Source organism: Polistes dominula, unplaced genomic scaffold (genome assembly GCF_049000335.1).
Source record: "Polistes dominula isolate Pdom_NZ unplaced genomic scaffold, Pdom_raw_medaka contig_21, whole genome shotgun sequence".
NCBI lineage: Eukaryota > Metazoa > Arthropoda > Insecta > Hymenoptera > Vespidae > Polistes > Polistes dominula.
Window position 1 is genome coordinate 3,201,289 of NW_028301061.1, and position 20,102 is coordinate 3,221,390.

Sequence of the window (20,102 nt, forward strand, 5' to 3'; positions counted from 1 at the left end):
ACGTTCTCAGTTCAGAAGAGACAGCGATTTAACTCGGAAGTGAGGCAGTGACGTACGATCTACGTCCTCCTAACATCTTTGATTTTGATTCCAACCGAGCGAATATTCATGCCGTCTAACACCTGTCTTCTCTTCTTCCTGTCTTCCAATATTCGACTTTACCCCATTGTCGACTAAGAGTACTTCAACTTTCATCGATTGCACGTTAAACTTTATTTCAAAGAAATGATTTTATTTCAAATGCATTTATGATTAATTTTAGTAATTTTTGTAACTTTGTTTATTTATTATTTGTAGAAACAATTTGGTATTTAATTAATTGATATAATTTATTATATAGTTAATTTAGGTATGATGAATTAATTTTGTTATATTCGTTTAAAATGTATCTAATATTGTAATCCAAATTCTCATCATTTCAAGCATTTAATTTAAATATATTTCATTAGCGAAATGTTTACTTAATAAACTTGAAACAATCTATAGAAATGATCGAAAAAAATATTTCAGTTTTATATAAACAAAAAAAAAACAATAATTAAGTCATTAATTATTTAGAAATACATTTGAAATGACAATGGAAAAGATATTGCCTTAATTATCGAATTAAAATAAATTTTGAATTTATACGTAATACGATTGAAAAAATTGTTGTTGAGTTTACTTTCGACGATGACTGTACTCAACCCACCTAAAGCATTGCGAAAGTGATCGTGTAGACCGGAGAAACACTATACACAAATCACAACAAAGCCGGTGCATTAGCACGACATCATCCTGTAGCTTGTACAACACGCGCGGTACTCGTACTGACGTAAACTACCATGACCAAGCTCGTTCGATCGCCCATATAAACGCAAACCGATCGATCTTCGATGGAACTCAGGATACGAGTGCGCTCTTCCAAAACGAGACTCTCGATAAATGTATATGGGACCATAGTTGACATTTAAACATACTACCCACAGAGACAAACACATACATTTTCATTTTTAATATTAATATAATGAAATGTGCATTATTAGATATCATATTATTACAAAACAATTAATTTTTTAATATTCCTATTAAATGTGCGAGATTGTTCTTTTTTTTTTTTGATGTAAAAACTTCTTTAGAATCGGGATGATTTGGAAATTACCCAATTAAACGAAAATATGTCATTAAAAAGAGAGCCTTCCCACTCTTGTATAGTAAGCGTTGTAAAACACTGATCTGAGTGTGTTCGGAGCACCGTCTCCCTTGAAATTCATCTTCAGACTGATAAGCTGTCATTTATTAAGCTACATTTATTAAATATTGTTTTTATAACTTTCCAAATGTTGCGCATGTATGCAACCATAATAATATTCCTAATGAAGAGAAATTACAATTATAACGTTCTGATTTTAGCATTTTTTGTATTCTAATGTAATTATTTCATCGCTGTTGAGCAGTAATGACTTAGAGAGTGAAATTTGCATGTAATATAAGTAGAGTATTAAAATAATTGTTAATTAATCAAAAGAAAACGTGTATTGTTGTTTAAAATCACGGAGTATATGATCAGAGTACCGTTCTCTTCGAAATTCACCTTCAGACTGACACGTTGTCATTTATCAAAATACTTTTATTAGGCTGTTTATATGACTTTACAAATGAAGTTAACTTCAGGTATTTTAGCTTGGTTTATTGAAGGTTTCACTTCTACCTCGTGTGATCTGCTCACATCTGTTTTCTTTTATGATATTTCATTTAAATTAATAACACGTTTATTGAATAATTTATAATACGAAATATAAGATTTATTTAATTAATTTTATGTTTTATATTAATTTATCTAGAATATTATTTGTATATGATAAAATTGAACTTGTTCCTTTTAATATAATAGAAAAATAATACGTAGAATTAAAAATATTTGTATATCAGTATAATGATCTAAATTGATAATTAGGAACTTTGTATCAAAAATTAATAACAGTACATTTTTTCTTAATATAGTAATATAATAAGTAAATAGTATATAACATTGTAGATAAATTGTAGACCAATATAATGATCTACATTGATAATTAAGTATCTTGTATCAAAAGTTGGTAACAGTAGATGTTTTCATAATACAGTAATATAATAAGTAAATAGTATGTAATATTGTAAAGATTTCTATACCAGTATAATAATCTACATTGATAATTAAGAATCATGTATCAAAAATTAGTAACAATAGATGTTCTCCTGATACAGTAATATAAAAAGTAGGTACATAGTATGTAAAATTGTAAAGACAAATTATAAACCAGTATAACGATCTGTATGGAAAATTAAAAATTTTGTATAAAAAATTGCTAAAAATATGTATGTTTTCTTAACACGATAATGCAATTAAAAAAAAAAATATATTAAAATATAATATAATACAGAGATTAGCAAATTTAAAATCATAATCTACATGGTAATATAATTAGAAATCTTGGATCGATAATGAGTACAAGTATATACTCCGTTTTACATTTTTTTTTTTTTTTTAACAGATTTTAATCGTTTTCTCTATAACATCGGTACGCCGATGGTGGAACGCTTCTGTATCACTATTCCCGCGTAATATCAACAGAGCGAAATTCTACCTCGGTCTCGGTCCATCGTGAGGGAATACAAACACTGCAGTGCGGGAAACTTGGATTTTCATTTGCATATTGGCTACGAGACCTGTACGTTGCATACTGGATATGTGCATTATATCTGCTTCGCCCAACACTCTCTTTCTCTTTCTCTCTCTTTCTCTCTCTCTCTCTATCTCTTGCTATTTCTGTCTCTCTCTTATTAAAGCGCAAATACATGTCACTGAACATTCGCCAGCGTAATGTAATTAAGAGAATCTATTTTACTGAGTCGAACTTATTCGTTAACGGATTACACGCTGTAATAGTGCTGTAGGATTTTCCATGCGATCGTCTGCTCCTATACAGGAAAAGAGAGGTGTTTTTTAAAAGAAAAAAGAAATAAAAAAAAAAGGAAAATAATATTATTCGCACAAAACGATCCTTTTTACCTACCCGTCGGCATATTATTATCTACAAAATATAATTTTAATTACATTTATGTTTGAATGAAATTATGATAAAAAATATTATGTTATTTTATTCACGATAAAAAACGTTTGAGATAATAAATATACGAATTTGACTTTTTATTACTAAATTTCTTTAATATTACCCGTATAACACACATTGGCTCGAGGGGAGGTAAAATAAAAAAAAAAATGAGTTTCAAAATTGTGGACAATTATTTAAACTCGCGCAACGTTGAATATGATATTGTTTTGAAAGAGTAATTAAATTATTTAAAACGTAACTCTCGGATTCAAATCAAAAATTTTAATGACCCATATATTATATATGCATCGTCGGACGTTAATGGGTTAAACAAAAAATACGAGTTAACATAATTGTTGGTATTTTCATATTTTATCAAACGAATTATCCGTTTGATATATTCAATATCAAAGATATGTAGTTTCTACAATTTCTCGAACACTTAAATCAAAAATTGAATTGAAATATTTGATCGATGGTTTACGATTTATATTGTTAGAAACAAATTGTTAAAATTCATTGTCACAATAATCTACACGTTAACCGAATAAAAGCAAAATTTGTAAGATCGGTAAAATAAGCAAAAATGTTAAAATGAAAAGAAAAGAAAAAAAATTTATATTGAAAGAAAGGAAAAGATAATAATAAGAATTTGCGAATCAGGTTTAAAACTTCCAACTATCATGATCGAACTCCTTGTGCATGAAGATGAATGGCCTGCGAATTGCGGACTAAGTAGGATGTCACGTGACAGCCCTCCTGTCATTTTCCTCAGCGTCCCCCCTTTTCAACCCCTCATCCTTACCCTTCGTTTCCTTACTCTTGCAAATCCCAACTCAACTCAAAACCCAACCCAACCTCCTTTTCACGTTTTCTCCGCGTCTTTTGTCGAAAGCTCCGTCGAGCTTTCTTCTTCGTTTATCGAGTGTTCTGGTCGAACCCTATGTGACAAACTCCATCTTTTTCTTACTCTTTCTTTCTATCATTTTCTCTTTCGTTTCTTTCACTTTCTCTTTTTATCTTACGTTCTTCTCTTGAACCGTAACAAACTCAAGGCACGGTTACATCCATCATGTGAAGTACTTTGTCACGGTGGGATCAACAGCGCTTAAATTGTATTTGCGATTTGCTAGGAGACCATAAATTCTCATCGCCCTTAGACGTGCTGTTCTCTTCTCTTACACTTTCTGCTACTTCTTCTTATTTTTCTTCTTCTTCTTCTTCTTCTTCTTTTTCTTTCTCGTCTTCTTTAATATGCATTCGCTTGCTGAGATTCGTCAGCTATTTATTTGATATTATTTATTTTATCTTCAATTCAATCGATTGATATACAACGAAAGCTGACGATACATACTTTGATTAAATATTAATAATCATTTTTGTAGAATTAATCAACAATTAAAAGGTGGAATTATAATATAATTTAAGTGTTATTCGTTTATTATTATTTAACATAATTGGTTGTTAAAGATTTGTATCAGTTACTATAAATGTTTTTATTAAATCGCAAATTGTTTCTTTCGAAATATTTATTGATTTATATCTTAGTGAATACGTAATAAATAATCATGATAAATATTCATTTTAGATTATTAAGCATTTAGAATTAATTATTTTATAAAATTATCATATATAAACAAGATTGTTACGGACTTATATTAATGTGAAAATAAATATATGTTTAACAACACGACTATTATTGTGACACTTAAATGATTAGATTATTTATAAAAATGATTTGTTATAACTGTAATATAAGCCAATGTAACTCATAGAAAATAGCAGACTCTTAAATTTTGATGAATATGATCTCAAAGTACTTTCATAATTATACTCAAACTAATTTCATAATTCACATACTGACATGAGTAAAATCTGAGGGATTATTTTACATATAAAAATAAATCAGAAAGATAGGAGAGTAAAATTTCATCTATGTTCAGTCAAAAATCACTAACTAACATTTATGCTAATCTGAGTAATGGGGATTCGTTAAACAAATATTTAAAGAATAAAATCTGCATTTGGAAAAGTTTGCATTTTGATAATCCTTTAACTTGCTACTATCGATGCTTTTTATGAAATATTTGCTAATAAATTAAAATAAAGTAATTATTTCTTTCGAAAAGAAAAAAAATCTCATTAAAAATTGTTTGTCGAACATAAATGATTAATTCGTTTGAGTAAATCGCGTTAAAAAATTCTTGATTTATAATAAATTATAATAAAATCAAATTAATAATAATTATGTGTAATGAACCGTGTTCAATTAATCTCTGCTTTGTCTTCCATATTATTCTTCTGTCAAGACTATAATGATTTGTAAATTGTTATTTAATAAACTCGACAGCTGGTGCTGTGTGCTTGTCACAGTTCGACAGTTAGAAATCGACTAAACGTTAAATAAATAAATCGCATGATCGAAAGCTAAATGTAAACATTGCAGAGGGCAATATATATAAAGGTATAATGTTTATAATTGAAATATTATTGGAGTGATCATTCGATGTATGTGTAGTCAACATATTTAAAAACAGAAAAGATTGTTTCAAACAAAAATATTTCGAGTTTAAAAATTAACAATATTGATTTTTTATTTTTGATTTATTTATAATTGTAAAATCAATTCTAGTTTGATTATAGTATTTTGTATATAGGTATTTTTGGGGGAATATTCTGTTCACTATAAGTATGTGGCATTGTTTTAAATATCAATCTTTAACTAGACTATTCTTATCTAAATTATACGTATGACGTATTCATAAGAGAGATAAATTTATTCGTATATCTGTTCTACCTGTTTGCATTTCATCTCTGTGTTTATCTATCTCTCTTTTACTCGACTTATTGAATTATTACGTATAAACAATTGATGTATATTTAATATAATAGCAGAATAATTAACAATTGTTTAATATTGTTTAACGCGTTATATATTCTTTATTTTTAATGATTGCGTATACATTGGATTGTTCGAATATAATTTCGTTTTTTCGTTAAATGATTTCATAAATAAGATTTACTGATAAGTAATTTTACTGTAAACCTTTAAATTATTTTATGCATTTTAACAACAGACACTTCATACATGATTCAGAACCTTTTTGTGTTTCGATTCGTCGAGTAGTTATTTTTTAGTATCGCACGAGAAATGAAAAATCAAAGTCAGGATTTTAGTTAAATTTTACTTTTTGTTTTATTAGCATAAGAAAAAAAAACGAGAAAACGAAATTACTTTCCTATGGACCAAATGTATTTTAATGTTTCAGTTAATTATATTCTGAGATGTATGGAATAAATAATAGTGGGTAAATGTGTGTGTAAATTTTGCAAATATCGAGAAAGATTTTGTTCATCAGCTTAATCAATACGCTCGTTGAATTTAGTTTTCGAGAACGTAAAATAAATGTATAATATTTTCTATCTATGTAACTCGTATTGCGCATAAAATAAACGGTTAGAATAAATAATATTCGTGCAGAAGGAATATCGAAATTCGTGAAATTTATCTTCATTAACATTATTAAGACCACGTGTTAATAATAATTTTTCCAGTAGACAAGATTTATCACGAAATTAATAACAAATACCCGCATAGTATAAACATATGTTAATAATTATAATTGCAATTAATATTATGATTGAACAGATACATGCATATTTTGAGTAACGGTAATGGTAAGTGCGCTTTATACTTCATTAGATGTGTATGCAGATACCTGCATGTTAGTTCACCGTTACGCACAAACATTTATGTAAATATACGTACACTATCGTACGTATGTACATAAATGCAGATTCACAAGAGAATGAAAGAGATAGAAAGAGAGAGAAAGAGTAAACGTAAAAGAGCGAACGTTAGTATCTACATGGTATTTACCCAATTACAAAAATAGCCTTAACAAATTGAATCTAAACAACAATCGAATATCTAGGAAGAAATATCGAAGGAATAAATGATAAACGAACAAACGTTTAATCTGTAAAATACTACAACAACAAAATTCGAAAAATTCCTTAAACAATTTTTTACGAACTAATTGATCAATTAAAAATTGTATTTTTTATTTTTGCTTAACTCGTGATATTAAAAAAATATATATATTATGAAAATGGTCGTACACAATCATCAAGAAATAATGTAATAATTTTTATTCTTCAATGATGCTTAAATTTTTTGCAAAATATTTGGAGATAATCCTTATAGATTAGAATACGATGTTATGAGTTATCAAACAAGTTGAAAATGTTCGTTAGCATAATAGAGAAAATGGTAGGTTAAGGGATGTAAGTAGGGCAAAGAGTCATAATGATATTAATATCGAATCACTCGTTCATCTAAGTTGTTCCAATTAACGGTCGAGTAGGTACCAAACGCAAGAACGAAAGTTTAGTTCCACTAAAAGCTTCGTCGACTAAAATCCACGCGAGGTAATTCCAAAAAGAATTTAGAGATTTGCCCAGAAATTTATGGTTAATAGTTCCATTCCTATCGTATTTTACCTCTTTTAATGATTATTACGTAATTCATTCAAATGTCGATATTATGCATTTGTAATAAATTATTAAGAATTAACAGCAAAATTAAATAATCAATAATATTAATAAATCAGGGATTTCCTTTGACAATCTCAATGTAATCAAAAATACAAATTCAAAGAATTCGTGACGATGAAAAAAAAGAAGATATACGTAGGATGTTATCGTAAAAGACTGAAATTGAAGAATTTCAAAATTTACACATGATCGAATATTTGAATTTATTTTTATGCATTAATATTTCTGACATATACAAAGCAACCATATTAATCTCGACATTCTTCAATAAAAGTTAGAAAAATATAATTGTAAAATAAATTGGTCTAATATTAAAAATACAAATATATTTACTAATTAAGTATAAAATCTCTGATTTCAAATTAAAAGTATTCATACTTAATGACTTAATATAATCAACGATTACGAAACAGTGACAATGATCGTAAAAATAAAATTGAAATATAAATGGAGGAGTATGGTTTAAAATAAAAATGTCAGATCGTCCAAGTCAGACTTATTCTTTTCTTCTCGTTCTAGGAGCAATAAAACTCACAGTACACTTGACGCGCGACGTCTCACCCTACTTCTACTTCTTCTTCTACTTCTTCTACTTCTTCTTCTTCTTCTGCTTCTTCTTCTTCTTCTTCTTCTTCTTCTTCTTCTTCTTCTTCTCCGTATTTATAATTACTTAATACATTATTAATAGACGCTCGACTTTACATAAGCTTCCACGAGAAAGTCGAGAAATTCTGAGACGGGAAGTTAAGCAGATTGCCGAGTAAGAGAGTGAGAGAGAAAGAGAAAGAAAGAAAGAGAGAGAGAGAGAGAGAGAGAACTGGACATTTGCATACTGGTACTTCCATCGGTTTTCGAGTTCTCCTTTTCCTTCTCCTTCAACTCTAACTCACACCATCATTCCTCCCCCGTAACTCCTATCTCTTTTATACTTTCGATCTTTTTCCAAACACACACATATACACACACTTATACAGGTATACATTAACAAATATTCATGGTTTACGAGAACGTAAGATTCTGGCGTGCGTTTAGGTTCAAGTTCGATAAGATGTTTCTATTTATTTCAAAGGTAAGAAAAAAAAGAAATCGTAAAGAGGAAAAGAGAGAGAGAGAGAGAGAGAAAGAGATCTTGTCTCGCGTAACCCTACTGAGCGAACTTTAAGGTAGATAATTAGTGGCTCGGAGAAATGTCTCTCCTTGGAAGGCAGTCCTCGTGTTTAAGAATGGAAGTGAGATAAGCGCAAAAGAAGCAATTAGCATAAGAACAGTAGGCAATAATTTAAACCGGTCGGAAATACTTAAAGAACGAAGGAGTAGTTTCGTGCAAAAGCAGAATTCAAAGAAGTGGGGGTGAAAGAATAGGAGAAAGGCAAAAGGGCTAGTTGGGAGTGTGGAGGTGAAGGGTAAAGAAAGAAAACGAGAATAAAAAATGATAGAAAGAAAGAGTACATAAAAGAAGTACACATGTATGTGTATATGTTTATGTAGATGAGTACATGTGTCTTTGCAATAGAGTTTCCGTGTGAGTGTATGTTTGTATTAGTGTGTGCGTAGGAACGGTAGGATATCTAGGATTTGAAAGGAGGACAGTAGAGCTCCTGTTCAACTTTAGTGGTAAATTGGAGGTAATTTGCGAGAGAGAGGCGGCTGGTCGGGCAGTTAGTGAGCCAACAACCGCTGCCAGAACAACAGACTCTCTCGGACGGTGCTTTACAGTTGCCCCAACGTTAACTTACAAGGGGTTAAAAGAGCCTGAATGGACGATGCGATGCACCATTTGTATAAGAACCATCTCTTCCTTCCATCTTTAATATTATGAAATTTTAAATGCGAATTTTTCTTATACAAGTGTCATGATCATTTTTCAATGATATTTTTATTTTTTTTTTTTTTAATCAGATGTATACTTTTTATTAGAATACATTCGGATAAAATATATTTAATGTATTCCATTTTCATTCAAATCGTGTGTACTACAGGTGGTACACATTGATGTATTTATTTTATGAGTCAAAACGTCAATAAAGATCTGTACTAAACGTGTTAATTTAGTAAAAATTAACGATTGCAGGAAAAATAACTTAAAGATAGTAGTTTGATTTTTTTTTTGTATTGGTTTCACTTTGCTTTAATCGAAAAAAATATATTGTAGAAAAATAGCAATTAGATAAGTAAATAAAAAATAAAATAAAAATTAATGTAATCAAATTAAATTGGATTAATTTACGAAAAAGAAAAGAAAACAAAATTATTATTATTATAAAGAAAACAAAATACATTTCTTAATATAATTAATTAAAAATCGTAAAAAACAAACTTATCAAGCAATCGAATCATTTTTCCAATAAAAATAAAAACAAAAATTTAAAAAAAATATCATGTGGGCAGATCACACGTGTAAGAAGTGAAACCTTCGAAAATCTTAGTTTCGAGAGAATGAGACGACTGCAGAATATCAGGAGTAGGATAATTGTAGGGTTTATTTGTTATAATATTATTATTATATTATTGTTATCACATCCAAAAATTATTATACGTTTTATTGAAAACATATATAAATAGATAACATATTACGCAGTAAGCAAGTTTTCAATTCAAAGAAATGAGACGAGTTGCTTCTGGTAACTAAAAAATGCATGGTAACTAAACACCTCTGTTAGTGTAGTAAACACCTCTATAGTAAGGTTTTTTCCGAAAAGTAGTGAGGTTTTTTCCAAAAAGTAGTGAGGTTTTTTCCGATAAGTCCGTAGGGTCTTTCCGATAAGTCCGTAGGGTCTTTCCGATAAGTCCGTAGGGTCTTTCCGATAAGTCCGTGGGGTCTTTCTGATAAGTCCGTGGGGTCTTTCCGATAAGTCCGTAGGGTCTTTCCGATAAGTCCGTAGGGTATTTCTTTCTTTTGTAATTTCGCACCTTCTTTCTTTATTTCGACCGTCAGTTCGTTTGTACCTTATTTTTTAGTTGCATAACAACGTTCTTATCTCTGTTTATTCTTCTACCCTTCTATCGCTCCTACCTACAAACATTTCGAGTATCGAAAGAATACGTGTCCACGCTTTGTAGTATGCAGTCGCACACAGACGCACATATATACACTCACGAGTGATAACTACGAACCATGGCATAAATAAAGAGGAGACCGAGAATAGGAAAAACTGTATAGCTAAATTCCGTCTCATTCCCTCGCAGTCTAAATCCTATGTTTGTCTCTTTTTCTCTTATTATTTAGTATGGCAGCCGTTTCATAGCTTCGTTACATAGCTCCGTTTCCGTTTATTTACTTTTCAGATCACTCCTATTCTAAAGAAGTTTTCACTTTAAAAAGTCAAAAAATAGTTACAAATTATTTGTACAATTAATATACAAATAAAATACAATATGTTCTAATATAATAATATATTATTATAACTTGATATGAAAAATAGGTAAAAAAAATGACAGAAAATATAAAGAATGATCGTAAAGAATAAGTGTAGAAGTGAGGGTGAGAAAAGAGGGATGTTTAGGTTAAAACGGGTAAATGGAAAAGTATGGTAAAAACGACGACACAAGCAAGAACCGCAGTTTTCCTTTCAAAAAAAAAAAAAAAAGGGAATGCGTGACGCTTTCGTCTTCAGCGAATTTTTTTATCGACCCCTACTTTCCCTGATCGTTCTATTTCTATTCCTATCCCTATCCCTCCTCTCTTCCACCCTTTATCTTTTTCTCAACGACTAAGACTAAGAGACGAGAACGCGGGGGAAAAAAAAAGACAAGGGCCGTGTGCCTGGCCGATATTTGCATTTTAAGTAAGAAACCTGGCTCGGAGGATTATAGTAAGAAACATTCTGGTGGACCTGGGGTAGAGGTGGGAGTGGTTCTGGTAAGGGGAGAGAGGTGTGCGATATTAAAAGTGAGCTGGATAAAGTAAGGTGAACTTTCCTTTTCTAGACGTCGAAGTAAATGTCTTCCTATCTCTTTCTCGAGCTTATGTTGCTAGAAGGGATGAACGACTAGAAGAAGAAGAAAAATAATAAAAAGTAGTCGAACTCTTTTTTTCTCTCTCTCTTTCTATGTATTTCTCTTTTTTTGTTATGTTTTTTTATTTTTATTCTTTGAAGATCTCTTCAAAAAGAAGAAGAAGAAGAAGAAGAAGAAAAGGAAGAAGCAGAAGAAGTAGAAATGCGTAACGCAAAATAAAATAAAATCGCGGTTTAAAAATGTTTTTTTTGTCTTCTTTCTTATTTTTTCTTTTTTTATACATCACCTGTAATCTACTTTATGGCTTTTAAGCTTATCAATCTAATTCGAGAAAATTTTGTATAAAGAAATTGTAAGAGAATAAATCAATTTATTTAAATTTGTTCGCATGTTGTATTAGATTATACGTTAAAATATTTAATAATGAATTAATATTTAAATAATAATTAAAATATTATATTTAAAAAAATTTTTTTCCCTAGAATTGTTTATAAAAAAAATAGTAAAATATAATACTAAAATAATAAACTAAATATTAAATAAAATGATACTAAGGACAAATTAATTAAATTTAAAGCCAAATGTAAAAAGAAAAGAAAATAATTCAAATCAATTGCAAATAAATGCTATCAAATATTTATCAATAAACAAAATGCAAATAAATTATTAAGGCAATAATAATAATAGTAGTAATGATAAAATTAGGGAGAAAAATGTGTGTTAAAATTACATTAAAAAAAAAAACAAATGAAAAAAAGAAGAATCATCAAGAAATTAAGTAATAATAAATAAAAATAAAAAAAGGCAAAAAAATAAAACGTAATAAAAAAGATACGGAAAGGGATAGAATAGAAAAAGTCTTTCCCAATTATCTTTCGAGGATCATCGGTGAAAAATCACGTCAGCGTTGGAGGAGATCGTAGGCCGAAGGTGATGCTCCTAGCGACTCCAGGGCCGTAATACGAGCTTAGTTGAAAAGCAGAATCGCACTCCTGGGGCAACGCCTCGCTCGTTGGCTCGGAACCCTCCTGACTTATGAGCAGATTAAGAAACTCCCAGGGTCTTGAAAACCAGCCTCCAAAGTGCCTCGGGTCACTGCTCGTTTGTGAAACGAGCCGCATCCACCTACACCACCACCACCATCACCACCACCATTTCAACCACCACGACGACTACCACAGCTAGTATCACCATTGAGAATTTCTACGGAATTCGTTAAAGATATTTTCCGATCTTCTTCTCGCTATCTTATCATAATTACGAAAGAACGTTATCTTATTAATCCTGGATAAACCTTTCTCAATTTCTACTTACAAGAAAATGTCTTTTGAAAGATGTCTATTAAAAGTATACGAAAGAATAAGTATACGAAAGGATACGTTTTCTTATTATTTTTTATATTAGATAAAATTTTATAAAAGATAAATTTTTATTTAGTTGGATATAATAAATGTGAATTAATCGATAATAAGTATAATTAGTTATTTATTTTTATATCGTAATATAATATTTTTTCTAAATTATAGTTGAACGACAATAAGTATCTGAAATATTATTTGATATTATTATTTTATTTATTTTTGATATTAATTTTTTTAAAATGTTTTCTTGCAAGAGACTCTTATTTTAAATATAATAAAGAATACTATTTTGTATTCGAAATAATTATAATAAAAATTTATTCAATTTTCTAATAATATTTTTTGTGAGAAAGAAAAATAAATAACTTACCATAAAGTTTAAATTCAATAAAATTGGAAATACGTATAAAAACTTCCAAAAAATTGGAAAACTGTGTCATCAAGTAAGATATAGAAAAGAAGCTTTCTTTTTTTATAAAAGAATAACAATAATAATACCAATAATAATAAAAAGAAGATAAAAGTAAGCTTCTCTAGCGTATCGGTTTTGTACACTCTCGGCATTCGCGAATTTCTTTTAGAAAAGAATGAATCGTTGGATGATTAACGGTGAAACGCAGGTGAATACAAGCGAAGGAAACGAACCAACTAGCGAAGTTATATCAGCGAAGAAAAAGAAGAAGAAAAAGAAGAAAGAGAAAAAAGGAAGAAAGAAAGAAAGAAAAGAAAAGCACAGAAAGAGAGAGAGAGAGAGAGAGAGAGAAACGAATACCAACATCTTCGTTTTTTTCGTGGTTTAAAGATAAAAAAAAAAAGAAAAAGATGATAATAATAAAAAATTAAAAAAATAATAATAATAAAAGAAGAAAGATGAAAAAACTAAGAAAACTGAAAGAATTCAACGCGGCACGATGACGTTACGGGAGTTTGTCCCACTTTTGAGCTGAGCGAGATTAAGATTTTAATTGTGCAGTACGGTAATTACAGAGCAAACTTCCTCCAGCAACCGGCCTCTCTCCTTTTCCTCAGATTCTAACCTCCACCACCCTTCCTCTTTCCACGATTCTCCACCGATGCAACTTTCCCTTCTTCCTATTCCTCCCCCATCACCTTTTCTCACTCTCTCTCATTCTCATTCTCTTATTCTCATTCTTTCCTTTCTCTTCTTTCAGTCCATCCTTCCTACTTTTCTCTGGAGCCCTCGAGGTGGTAAAAGTTTGCACGGCCAGCTCGAAGTCTCGCGATTGGACGAGTTTTCAGGATAGCGATAGCACCCTCCTCCTCCTCCTCCTTCTCCCCTTCCCCTACCCCTATCCCTACCCCTACCCATCCTCTTATACCACTCGTTCTCTCTAGCATCCTTCTTCCCTTTTTCTCTCCCTTTTATCCTTCAAACCCCATCCTCAAATCACCATCCTTTTCTGTCTTTCGCGTTTCACGCAAGCCTTTCGAGAACCTAGCTGGAATAATATTTGTAGATTGCTAAGAGCGGAACTTATTCGCCATTCGTTGAAGAGAAAGAGGAAGGTGGTGTGGTGGAGGAGGAAAAGAAAGAGAGTAAGCTATGGTGAGAAACGAAGAAACGAGGGAAAGAAAGTCGGAGTGGTGGGACGAAAAGGGAAAGAAAATGAGGACCGGTTGATAGTACGGAGGGAAACGTTCTTCTGAACGTTCTGAGATAATTCGATGGATCAGAAGCGATTTACTTCTAAAATAAACGGAGCTTTTCCTATCGCAACGTTAAAAGAGGGAGAAGTCAAGTTTTGTAAGAATAGGAGGAGGAGGAGGAATCCACACCCCTTGCAAATATTTTGAATCCCTTTTTTTTATTATGAAAAATGATAAGCTTCGGTAAGTTTGATAAAGGATAATGCGTTAATTACAACGATGATCTATAAAGGTAACGGTTTCATAACCAAATGATCTTTTCGAGTCCCATGAAACATGGTAATCTCTTTTGAATACTTTTCTCGTATACCTTCTCGAAATGGAAGATAAAGAAGAAAATAGATAATGAGAGAAAGAGAGAGAAAGTGAGATTTAAGAAAAGGAATATTTAAGAAGATACGAAGTTTGGGTAATTAATCATAGATTATTAGGATGGATTAAATATCGTGCCATAGACATAGGTTCTTGCTAGAGTTAATAAATTTGATCGCTTGGTTGAATAGTTCTAAAAAGATAGACAATTATAGGAAAGAAAAAGAGAGAGAGAGAATGATAGGTATGAGGAAACTGGCTTGCCTTCCATGGCAGTACTTTCACCGTGTGGTAAACTTGGTAAGCCTGAGGAGTTATGCGTTTGCCAGTAAACTTGGTCTCGTGGTAGTATAGCCCACGCACTGCACCAGTCGTGTTAATTTCTACCCCTTCTTCTATCCTGCATTTCACGACACACGCGTGTTTATAGAAAGAGAGGGTAAACTCAGGGAACCCAAGTATTTGTGAACATGCGTTTATATGTGTGTATGTGTATAGGGTGGGGGTAAAGGAGGGCTTTGTGTGTATGTGGATGTGTATGTGCAATGCGAAGGCCAACTTGAATAATAGACATTGTTGTACGAATTAGACAGGAAGAGAAAGGGTCCGGTAGCCCACGAAGTACATCGTCCTTACTTGCTTGCTTGCTTGCTTGCTTGCTTGCTTGTGCTAGCACACCGAGTGGAGGTCCGAGCTCGAGTTCGACTTTAATTAACGGTGTCTGAGTAGCCAGTTCACTGACGGTATTATTAACCCGTCCCTTGTCGACCCGATGTCCCATCGAGACTGTCCAAAGAATTCCGAATATCAGCTACAACGACGTCAACCCCTTCTCCAATTTTCGTACCAACCACCCTCGCGAGACTGGACATTTCTAATGGAGGAAATACGATAATACTAGAAATGTATTAGTGTTTAGTTTAGATCGATTATTCTTCTTTATTTTATTCTAAATATTCGTTATTAATTAGAATATATAATTTGTGATATTGTTAAGTTATTAATTAATTGGTACTTTTTTCAAAATTATACCCTATCTTTTCTGTTGTTTGTATTTTCATATAATAATGTAATATAAATTATTATTATACTTGTGCATCACAAAAACTATAATTTTTCTATCTAAAAATAAATATCGATTTAAAGTATGTTCAAATTTATATCACAACATTTATATGTGGATGCTTACGATATCGTGGAAACGTCGTAAGATAATAAAATAAAATAAAAAAGAAAATCTGAAGTAAACTGAATTACGATCGGAATAGATCGTAAATAAGAAAAGGACTCATAGGAAATATATATATACTTCGATAGATTTCCATACGATGATAAAAACGGATGCTTCGGTCACACGCGCTATGATTTATAAGATTTTCGACAGTAGTAAGGTTTTGGTTGGTTCGTACGAAAAAAAAAAAAAAAAGAAAAAACCTTTTTCTCGTTTAACCGAGCAAATTCTTACTGTCCATAAGACCTAGCACGCGATAACAAAATATCAAAATATCAAAATATCATCCCTATTGCGATCCAACCTAATTCACTAGGGTTCGTTTCTTATCCCTGCTTCTTCTTTTCTTTATCAATAGCGAACGAATTCGTAAGAACTTCTATTAACAATTTATCCCTAAGACTTTTATATATATCGTATATGTGTGTGTGTTCTTATGCGATCGGTATCAATATGTTTCTTGAAATATTAATGGATCCCAAAGGAATATCTTGTACGTTCAGAAGCTTCCAAAAAAAGAAAAGAAAAAAAAAGAAGAACAGTAACGAAAAAAAAATAAATAAAACAAGTTCTTTCCAACATTTTCGCCCTTCAGTTTGGATAAAGTTGATTACATAAGGGTCGATCAATCGAATAACGTCGTTTATTATCTTTATCAAACTTCGATTCGATGATTTATCGTTGTCCCGTTTCCCATTTTAGATCCAACGCTTTCTTTTACGAAACCTACTTTACGAAGTAGGAAAATGAAAATAGCCTTGTCGTTGAATACATACCTTTTCTACTATACTATACTATACTATACTCTTTACTGTACTCTATACTCCACTCTACTAGCTCGAAACGTTCGCATAAAACAATTTAGCGAATCCGAGTACGTTTAGAACGTGACAAATTGGAACATTAACGTCGCGAAGTGGAACAGGGCCCTCCCCTTTCCCCCAAACTGTCGTATATTCAACTACTAAGAGTACTACCTACTACCACTACCATCAACCCTTGCTTGCAAATACTAAGCGTCGAGAACTGGATAACGTTTATTAAGTTAACTCAAATTCTCGTTTATTAACTCGATGTGTCATTTTTTTTCTTTTTTTCTTTGTGTATGTCTCTCTCTCTCTCTCTACTCTTCTACTACTCGTTCATTTTTCTTCTGTCTCTTTCTTTCTCTCGGTTTCTTTTCTTTTCTTTTCTTTATTTTCTATCGCGTCGTTCCAACAGCTGCAGAAGTCGTTAACTCGTCGAACCCCGATGAAATCGCACGAGAAAAACGTGTTCGTCGTTCATGTGATAATGCTTTTCGTTTGAATTACTTTTTTTTCTTTTTTTCTTTTTTTTTTTTCAATGGCCTTCCAAACGAAAATATTAACGGAATGGATATTTTCGTTTTGAAATTCTTCAATTGGATTTGACGACAGCTCAATAGTCAAAGCGGGATATTTCGCGTTGAGTTATTTAAATGATGGGAATGAAAATTTTGGACCGACGATTTACTGATCAAATGCGAACTTTTTGCCCTTTTTTTTATACTTGCATGTGTGCTTGTATGTGCGTGTATTTTGGTTTTCTTTCGACTAGCAGTAAAAGATTAACTTTTAACAAAAATTGACTTTATAAAACCACATATTTTCTCCAATTATAAATAAATTTAATTTAACGGGAAATTATTTGAAATTAATTTTTAAAATAATAATTTACAATGAATAAATCATTTCTAATGTTTCAACATTCACGTTGTAAACAGTAATGATCGCACATGAGGGTATCCTCCATGGTTTTCATGAAAATTTTGAGTCGAACGAAGTCAGAAAGTTCTGACACTAATATAGTTAGAAGATTTACAAGGAGTCTTTGAGTATGTGGTTTCGTTTCAAAAAGAAAAAGATATTATCAAAAAATGTTAAATTAAGTTTAAACTTGACGAGCATTTAAAAAAAAAGAGCAGAATAAAAAAAAAGGGTTAACAGCACACGGTGTTCCCAAGCGGTCACCCATCCAAGTACTAACCGTGCCCAGTGCTGCTTGACTTAAGTGATCGGACGAGAACTTGTATTTTCAGCACGGTATGGCCGTTAACTGTAAATATTCTCATGCTAAATTGCACTTGTCATTCACTCCCTACCTCTAAAGATGAAAAAAAAATATTGATTCTGAGGATACTAAGTATATCTTAAATAAAACCAAGCTTCGACAGAATGAGAAGAATGCAGAATATTAGAAGTAAGATAATTGTATTAAGATTATGCATGTGATTCTAAAGAAGTTTTCACTTCAAAACATTAAATTATGACATTGCAAAAAAAGAAACAATTATTCATTATCAAATGATCGATTACTCGATATTTAAACTCGTTTATTGAAGAAATAATTTATTCGTAAAACGATTCGTAAAGCCCATTTGTCAGTCGTTTCGAAAACGTCTAACGTTGATCGTAGAAAAATTCGTCGAGTCGGCTCGTGGGACGTTTCTAACTCGAACTGACAAAAAGTTTTACCATATGTCATAAGAGAAGAAGGAGAAAAAAAGTATGCTAGAGAGAGAGAGAGAGAGAAAGATAGAAAGAATGAAAGAGAGAGAATGAGAAAGAAAAATCCCTTCTCGGATTCGTGTCGTGGATTCCAAAACACTGCGTGTGTCGGTTTTAAAAACAGAACGCTTTTATAGCTCCCTTTTCTCATTTTCTCTTCTCTCAACTAAAACAAACTAAAAACACACCAACCCACTCGAATTATCTTTCATTCCCATCTAAATATTAAAATAAAAAAAAAGAAAGTAAAAATTAAAAAAGAAGAAAATTATTTCTTTGATAACTTTTAATCGCAAAAATCACTTCTGAAATATTTTTTTTCCATTTAAATATTCGAATAAATCTAAATAAAAATAAAAATTTGGATTATTTTCATCGAAAAGAAGTTTTTCGAATAATTATATAGATAATTTCAATCCTACACAAATTTGGTTTTATTTTAACATTCAAATATTAATAAAAATCGAAATGGAATTCTTTTTCTTTTGAAAAAAGAAAATAATATTATATTTCCAATATAATAATTGAATAAAATTATACTATTTTTTCTTACAAATAATTTGAATACTGACAAATCATTTTCATTTTAATATTCCAATAATAATAAAAATAAGAATAATTTCTTTGATAGATTATATTAAAATAAAAAACAAAAGTTATAGAACCTATCGACAATCTCGAAACATTTAAAGGTAAAATTTCAATCGTAAATTCAAAAAAGTATAAGCTAGAAACTAACCTTAAACTTATCATTTATCTGATTCGACACTAGAGACATTTTCAAGAACTATAAAAACGTGAAATTTTCGAGAAGCTGAAATTGAATCTTAGAATTTATTTAAATTTGTTCCTAGAGAGAAAGTCATAGTGTCTGTGATTTGCTATAAATAAAACTACAAGAAATCATTTCTAAGAAATTCTTAAACAAATCTAAATAAAACAAACGAACAAACAAACAAGCAAGTAAGCAAAAAAATAAGAGAAATAAAAGAGCACTTTCTGTCTTGCGTTACAAGGCACGGTTGAGTAAAACAACCCTTTTACGAAAATTCTAGTTGACAACTGCATCCACCGCCAAAAGTTAGGCACAACGTTGATAACTATTATCGGTAGAACACTTTAATTATCGTCCCCCTCTCTTCTATCCGATGGACGACGAGCATCGAAGTTTTGATAATCAAAAGACTAGACGGTGGAGAAGTGAAGTGAAGTGAAGAGAAGGAGATCGAAGGAAAAGGGCTGAAATTGGGTGGGGAGTAGGTGGAATAGAAAGAAGGAGGAGGAGGATTGTGATTTAAAGGGTTGGGGGTTTGAGAAGAGGGTTAGAGTGAGAAGAAGATAAGGTGGTGAGGGAGTATAGGGAGTTGGGGACTGGGGTGGGGGTGTGAGGTGGTTAGGTAAGGTGGAATTGGCG

The 20,102-nt window shown here is 31.1% G+C and overlaps 1 protein-coding gene and 1 non-coding gene across 3 annotated transcripts in view; both read right to left on the minus strand.

Annotated features, from left to right (window-relative positions):
- The window catches only part of LOC107065369 (uncharacterized), a 393,202-nt gene that overhangs the window by 310,470 nt on the left and 62,630 nt on the right, over positions 1-20,102 (minus strand). The window lies entirely within an intron of this gene.
- On the minus strand, positions 18,119-18,237 carry LOC149031410 (5S ribosomal RNA). The gene has a single exon (XR_016177837.1). It is a non-coding gene; the product is annotated as a 5S ribosomal RNA (ribosomal RNA).